Genomic DNA, 8,415 nt, shown 5'->3' on the forward strand with positions numbered 1-8,415 from the left:
TTGGGTGGTAGCGCATCTGTTTCAATAAATGTAGGCCTATATGTATTTTTGTGAGTCGTTTGCATTGAAAATGTATAAGCAAATGCAAACGATACAGCTTATAATATAGCTTAGTTCCATATCTTATGTTCCTATTCAAGTTTTTATCACGGTGTATTATCTTTTGCCGTAACTTGTTTGACAGAATATGAATAATTTGTCTGGTACACCATAACGCGTATTGTACACACGTCAATTATTGCGTTGACGTAGTTTGGATAATTTATTAATTTGTTTTCTAGGAAATCAATTCGGACCTAGACAGGACTTTAGTATTGATGCACCTGATTCTATGCGATTTTTCGCTGCGGCCAATTTTTTTTTTTTTACAAGGGCGTCGTTAAAGAAAATTTTAGAAAAGTTTAGGGGGTCATATTTCCTGGTTTCGGAGTAGGAGCGGAGATCAAAATCAGACAGATTAACCGATAAAAGGAATTTTGACTAATCTGTTCGGGTTCACTCTGGGCATAATTCGTAAACAACGAGCGTCTAGACCGTAATCTTTTGGTTGGGGGTTAGAAAAAAAAAAGTGAATATCGCAAAGTTGCGGTCATACTGCCATCTTGTAAAAGAATTTATTCTCATTAACATCCAATCTCAGAGAGGTTCGTTCCGCAGTGACGAGAAAAGTCGTCAAAATAATGAAATGTAAACATCCTTGCGAGATTTCTTCCCTTTTCATAAAGTTTCACTTATTGCGCTTGTTTTTTATTAATCGTTTTATTATCATTTGTATTTTTGTTTCTTTTGAATCAGAGAAAAATCAGGGACATTTGAATCTTGAAAATTTAAATCGTCACCTTCATCATCAGCGGCGAAGTAATATATTGATGTATCATTTTCATAACTGTTACATCTTTTATTTTCATAATGGTCAGAGTCAACATCATACCTATCTTAATCCCTGACAACGTATCATCATGCCTATGAAAGGATGCATATAAGCCGTTCCAACAATTCACACGTTTGTAATGTGTGGCAAAAAGCATCATTAATATTCTTTTTTTTTTAAATCGTCGTCATCCTCTTATCAGTGCCTTGAGTCATAATCATCATCGGCATCTTCCCAAGAAGTATTATATCAATCCCCTTTTGTCGTTAGAATAAGAGGGTTTGCAAGATTTATTATATAACGCAACCACATCCACGCAAGGTATGGCAAAACACCTACACAAGTCTGCCACCTCTCAACCTCACTAACCACTTACAACCACATCAATCAACGGCACAATTTCGACAATCATCGCAGTAATCGTCACAGTTTTTTTACCGGGTTTGCGGCAACCACTGCCGACTCTCGGAGTGGCAGCACTCGCGCGCCGTCTCCGCCGCCGACGTTCCTCTACTCCGACTCGGCAGCGGACAAGCGCCATCCTATTCGCGAAGAAACTTGTGTACTGAGCGACTCACCGCCACCGCCGTGCGTGCATTCTATATACCGCTGAAATGATGCGACGATAAAAAAAAAAGTCGCGTTGTGACAGTTAATTATTATCCGATTTAATAATTATGCAGAAGCAATGAAAACATCCATGTTTAAGTACATGAGCCATCATCTTTGAATGTGCTGTTTATATGTTCTGTAACAACTCACGTTTGTTCATAAGCTAGCCATTTATACACTTTAGAGTTGAACTAAAAAGGGCTTGTCATAGAATTTCGATATCTACCTTACAATATTCACGAATAGTTTACCAGTTCCCATTCTTGCAATATGATTTGCCTTGAAACCGAATCTACACCAAGGATGTATATAGAACAAGAAAGAAACGAACGAAATAATGTATCATATTGGAACTGAAGCCACAGCGCATAGTAAGGCCATCTGTTATTGAAGGTTGTATAATATCTAAAGTTACCTTAATCATGCGTATTTCAATTTTGTTGAGGGGGATGATAAATTCTCGTCGAATGAAATACGCTGTATATTGAATCTATCTTCAAATTTATGATTTAAAAGAATAAAACTCTTAGATTTAGCACAAGGGCTCACTCGACAATATTGGATTTTGTTCTGTTTTCCTTCCCCATACAAAGTACCTTGTGTTTGCAAAAAGACCATTGTATTTATATAGTTTCTATTCAGTGTCTTATTTGAAAAGATAATGGTGGACGAGAAGTTGTTCTATGCAGGCTTCATTGCCGCATTTCACACCTTGAACAAGAACTGTTAACAAGCTTTTCATTTTGTACGTTCGACTGTTCTTAAATCGAGCTCTATAATCACCTGTTCTGCTCAAAATTGCTTCAATAAGTAATAACTTTTTGTCTTTTGAATATTCAATTCAATTCAAATCAAATTCATTTTCATTTTTAGACAGACGAAAACTTTATTCCCTTTACTCTGAGTTCTTGTGACAAAAGAATAGCGTAAAAGGTACATTGTGAAAGAAACAGAGTGTACAACAAAAGCGAAACACTAATACCTCACTGTACGACAAAACATTGTAATATGAAGCATTATGCCATAAAACAAAACAAAACGAAACAAAACAAAACAACAATCTATCCACTACGCAGTCATTGCCGTCATTTTCTTCTTCTTCTTCTTCTTCTTCTTCTTCTTCTTTTTTTTTTCCTCCTCCTCCTCTTTACTTCTTCTTCATCTTTTTCTCATTTTTTCTTCTTCCTCTTTTTACTGATAATATGCCCGCCAGTGGCTTGGAGTGACTTAAAAATACAGCCTAAAAGACTGGGTCATGATAATTATTGTTGTATTCCACGCCGTTAACATATTAATCCATGTTTGAAACAACAACAATAACAACAACAACAACAACAACAACAACAACAAACAACAACACAGATCCGCCGGTTCTTGCGAGAAGTATAGGTTTCTTGGCAGTTCAAAGTTCGATCTGACGCAAGCAGAGGCTTAAAGGGATGGAAAGACGCAAAATGCTATGAGTGCCATCAAACTGAAGATATAGGGAAAAATAGCATCATCTATACGCGTTGGATTAATTTTCATGAAATAAAGGCAATGTTAATGTTTGATAATATGAGTTCATCGAATATATTGTTGTTGTTATACGTTTACAGATTATACCGATGAGTTTGCGGGCAATATAACAACGACAACATCAACTTCGAAGAATAATGAATGATGTATAGTACTGGAACGGCATGAATAAATATTTGTGCGAATTATATTTTCATACTGAGCAAGAATAGGGTGTTTTAGATAGACGGCTATATATAGAAAGCTATATGTTTGGATCAAATAGGAAAAATAGTAATATTCATCTTGTCTTGTTCGGTGTTTAACAAGTTAATTGGCTGGGATTACACGCACTAAATTACATGCTTTTATACTTTTATTCTTTTTTTGATACACGTTTCTGCATTAAAGGCTTTTGGGAAGAAAATTCCCAGTGCAGTGCATGAAAGCCTCTATCAGAAAAGGCTGTTGATTCAAAACGCTGGAAACTATACATATTGCCTGTGTATAAAATGTCTGGAGTTTACAGGTTGCAATGTGATTGTGGAATTCGTGATGAAAATGCGGTACCTGCTATATGCACAATCTTCCGCAATAAAGAAAGCGAGTTGGGTGGATTACGGCTCGTGCTTTCAGGCCTGTTTCCCAATCCGGGAAAGCCTGTGTCAGCGCAACACCACAAATCAGCGCTTGAACACTATCATGTTCCTTATAAATCTTCGAAATGTTGTGCATGGGAGATTTGTGTATATGCGTAAGCTCAAACACACACTTTACATTATTGTGTAAACGAGATTTAGCGTTTTGTGTGTATGTTAAAGATATAGGTATAAAGATATAAAGGATGTAAAGGTATGGTAAAGGATTTTAGAGGAAGAACAGCAACACGCGTATTATGTGGAGGGTCGAACAGCACAGTAGACATCAGTTTCAAATTCATGCACTCACAAAATGTCCCATTAAACTTAAACCTCACGATAATATTTCTTGTTGGGAACATTATGTTCAACCAAATGCACATTATGCTTCATTGCAGGCATCATATTTCCAAGAAAGTTAAGACAATTTAATCATTCCCGGCATTTCATATTCTATATAATTCAGCTTGAATCAATAATTATATATGAATAAAGTCCGGGGAGTAAAGTATATATCTCATTAGTGATGTAATAATATAATTTCTGTTAGCTGACCTGTATAAGTCTGGATTCATATTGCTGTGTAACAACAGGCAAAATATCGTAATGATACATGTTGAACCGTTGAGCTCGGACGGACTTATGCAATGGTGCATTTCAGTTATTTCATCTTCTGGGAATGAAAGTCGGATACATTGTCTTGTAGTTATCGGCCGTTTGCGAAACTATTTTTCTCTTTCTCCGTGGAAATGAAGAGTTGCGTTTCGATAATAAATAGGGGGAACCCCCAACCTTTGCTGAATAGTTGCGGCTTTATCCTCAAGATGAGATCACCATTAACCGCAATGCCATTCACTTTAGTTTACCATCTTTAAGTCTGAATACTTTCCATCGGTGTCTTATATGGAGAAAATTTCGCGAACATGGTTGACGATTATTGGAATAATCAGTCTTCTACTGGCCTTCCTGAATATCACTACAAAAGAAAGCATTCTTGTGTTGGCATCTATCAGTTTATTTTCATAATATGCGAGATATTCGTCATTCCTTTGTCTTGACACCATGATCTATCTGCACATAATAATGTAGTGACTATATTCATGCTTGGTAGATGCGATCTATAAAGAAAGCTTGCATAAAAAGGGGCGCCGTATCGAGAATAAAGAAAGAAGTGGTCTAAGACTAATAATGATCATAAATACTACACCTCTCACACTGATAATAGTATGATAAGAGGATGATCTAACATGTTAAGGGTATAGCCTCTTTCCAGATGATACTGCTCTTCCAGAGGGCCCTGTATATAGTCTTCATTAGCCCTATATAACATTGCCCGGTATTAATACATGTATATACCCACATATTTTTACACCCAAGTAAAGATAGGACGTTATGGGTAAAAACGTCTTGTAAAAAGAAAAGGATGAAAGCACCGGACAAAATCTGAACCCAAATCTTGTCTTTCGGAAGTCCCGTGTCCAGAATCCACTATACCGCAGCATTCCCGAGTTCTACCAGTGACCGAGATGAGGCAAAATTCAAACACATATTATTCCGCAGCGCGAGAACGATAACAGCTTTCTCGGATTTTTTCAAACATTTTTTTTTTTTTAACGAAAATAATAAAAGGTCCAGGTGTGTATGTTTTGAACATGACCGGAGCAACATATCGACACGGAGACATAATAGGCCTAATATAGGTGAGGATTATTTGACCAAGAACAAGAGAAAATGATGCGATGTTTGTTTAGCGTTCGTGATATATGCAAATTAAATAGATAAGACAACACCTAATCAAACTATAGTGTTAGCTGTTTACCGCTTGACAGGAACAGTTTGGAGATATTCCTCTGGGAAAATGTGGACAAAGTTTAATGTGAATAATGAACATAAAACGTAATGCGCGTGCATTTCGGATCCATTTCCCCCCTGTGGCTGTACAAACACCAACAAATATAATCGTCCTTCCCGGAAATATAGATTAACACCATTTGCAGTTCACTTTCCATGATGAACCGCCCATAACATCGGTTTCTATAAATCGATTGATTAAATCGCAAGTTTATAGTTATCTTGACGACTTTATTTTTTTTCCATTTTTGATCTTTCCACCCGTCCGAAATGCTTAATTTCGCGTTAATTCTTGAAAATATCACGTGGTCGATCACTCAGGAACATGAATATTATATAACTCACTACCATTTATTATGTATGTATGTATATATATATATATATATATATATATAATATATATATATATACATATATATATATATATATATATATATACAATTACTTTTTCTTTCATTACTTCATTAGGAATTACACTTTTTAGATATTTCATTGTAAACCTGATGTGATAAAATGCGGTTATATCAAGTCTATTATCTTTGAAGTCAATCAAAAATTTGATGACATCATATTGGAAATTGACGCGACACCCCTCGATACTCGGGAATTAAAAAACACAACAAAACAAAACCAACAAAACATTGTAACAGCATGTTACAATGATTGTTTATGTAGGGTGTGTCTGGAACATTCAGTTCAGCGTAAAGCAACGACTGGCCGCAAATGTATTCACCTGCATCGTGCCAAAATAAAGATGTGTTTGATGTTAACCTTGCCAATTGCCGTAGATTTAGGACGCAGATATTACAAAATTCGCGTGAAAACAGGAATCATGAAATTAATGACATGATTATCACTGCCAAGTTTTGTTTTGTCTGTTTGTTTTTTTATATTGACACGAAAGGACACTTCGAACGAAAGCAACATTGTGGGAATTTGACTCCCGCACTGTTTACATCAGGGTCGTCAACAGGAATGACGAAAGACAGGAAAACATTGTGATGAAAAAGAACACGTTACACGTGCAGGTGTGCGACCATTAACCGACTATTAAAGGACAAAAGGCGATGGAGCATAATATACTAAACCACGGAGTAGGAGGGACACTTAGTGATATATAGGCGACGAATATGACATGTATACAGATGTAAGTCTTGTTAGAACATCAGAAAGAAACAGTAACAAGAGCTTTGTATAACAAGGAACTATACAACAAACATCATTCCACACCCACCCCTCCCCCACAAAAAAGAAGACGTGATCAGGATGAGGTATATCGACTATGCATGTGCTTTTTGAATTTAAAAAAAAAAAAGGGGGGGGGACAAATTTTCCGGTAGACTGTAAATTATCCTTTGAACACAATAACATACATTTTTGTCTTTTGACTTGAAATATCGATACATACATAACTCTCACGTCTTGTCTCGCGTTTAGAAGATGCAGATGATTTTCAATAATCTCATGTTCATCTAAATAATGAAAACTGATCAATCTTGACGAGCAGTAAATGCTCCTGTATACCAGAGACGAATATTCATCTTTTGCATCAAAATAAGCGAGGACAATATAATGTTCTTATAGTAAGAAATTTTAGCGCCGAAAACTTGACATTCGATACAGTGATATCATACCGAGTCGTCTCAGCGACTTGCAGAAGTAAGAGAAGATGAAAATAATGGATAACATCTCCTGCTAAGTCGTGCCAATTGTGTGGGTAAGAGCCAACGCGAAACACGCAACCTGCTCATGGTGCGTAAGCTCCTTTGTGTGACGACTATAATATAGCAACAAGGTTTGTTGCTTTTGACGCACGGAGTGGAACGCCGATATCACAAAAAAGGTATGTTGCGCCTCATTAACCCGTACAGGAAAATGCGAGTGCTGTTTGTTCTTTGTAGATCCATAAAAGATGGCACCATTGTTGCAATTGGTTCCGAGCTAGTGCCCAGAAATACAGATAATCACCGCAACTCGATTGTCCTGCAGTGTCGGGCGGCCAAAAACTGAAGATGGAAGCTGTGAAAAGATGGGCATTACTGGCGGGATCTCCCTGTCGCGTGTTTTGACTATGAGCCGCCGCAAAGAGCTATTCCTGTCCTGAGCACTGCGCGATAATCGATCACACTTGAAAAACGAGGTCCCCAGTGGACCTTCCCTAAGATAACAGTCATATCAAGGTTGACAATAGACCTACAATTTAATTGCTGACAAAGCAAATATGCACCGTGTAAACATACTTTGGAGATTGCTTTGAATGTTTGGGAAACCTGCAGCAATGCCATATCACGAAACACCGCAATAAAAACAAAGGGGTTATACTAGCGTTTCACTCTCAGATATCTTTATCATTTACAGAAAATTAAAACAAACATAGAAACCCACCTTTAACCCGCCTAGGGTTACTTTTTCTTTGACATCCTGTGTCATAAATATTCCAATAGTTTATTTATCGACGCCCTTTAAATGAGACGCATGAAAACCCTGCGAGACATAATTTCTTTGAAAAAGAGAGAGAGAATGCAACAGAGATACTTACAAGTAGATATTCAACCCTTGCATATATCAACTGAGCATTACACGGTGTAAAAATCAGCAAGTTTTATCAAAATGCGCGCCAACTCAATCCCACGTAAGGTGACTGAAAAAAAATGCTTTCCAATTCTGAGCGACGCTCAATGGGTTCCTTCAAACGTGGATAATTTCTTTTGCAGTGAAAGGGGAGTTCCGTGTTGCGAGCAGAATTAATAATCCCGTTAAAATTTAATAATAAATCCCAAGCGTGGATTAATTTGGCTGCGAAACGGATGAATCCCAGCTCCAGAAATGCCCTTTGTGTGTTACTAATTCGGAGCAACGCAGTGAGGATGCGCTGATCCGTCGCCAGATTCCATGGTAACGCGGTTTTGATTGACGGCCGCATAAGGCATAAAGCCATCGAAGGGA

Source organism: Diadema antillarum, unplaced genomic scaffold (genome assembly GCF_040938485.1).
Source record: "Diadema antillarum isolate AM-2024a unplaced genomic scaffold, OU_Dant_1.0 seq00000894_RagTag, whole genome shotgun sequence".
NCBI classification, from domain to species: Eukaryota; Metazoa; Echinodermata; class Echinoidea; order Diadematoida; family Diadematidae; genus Diadema; species Diadema antillarum.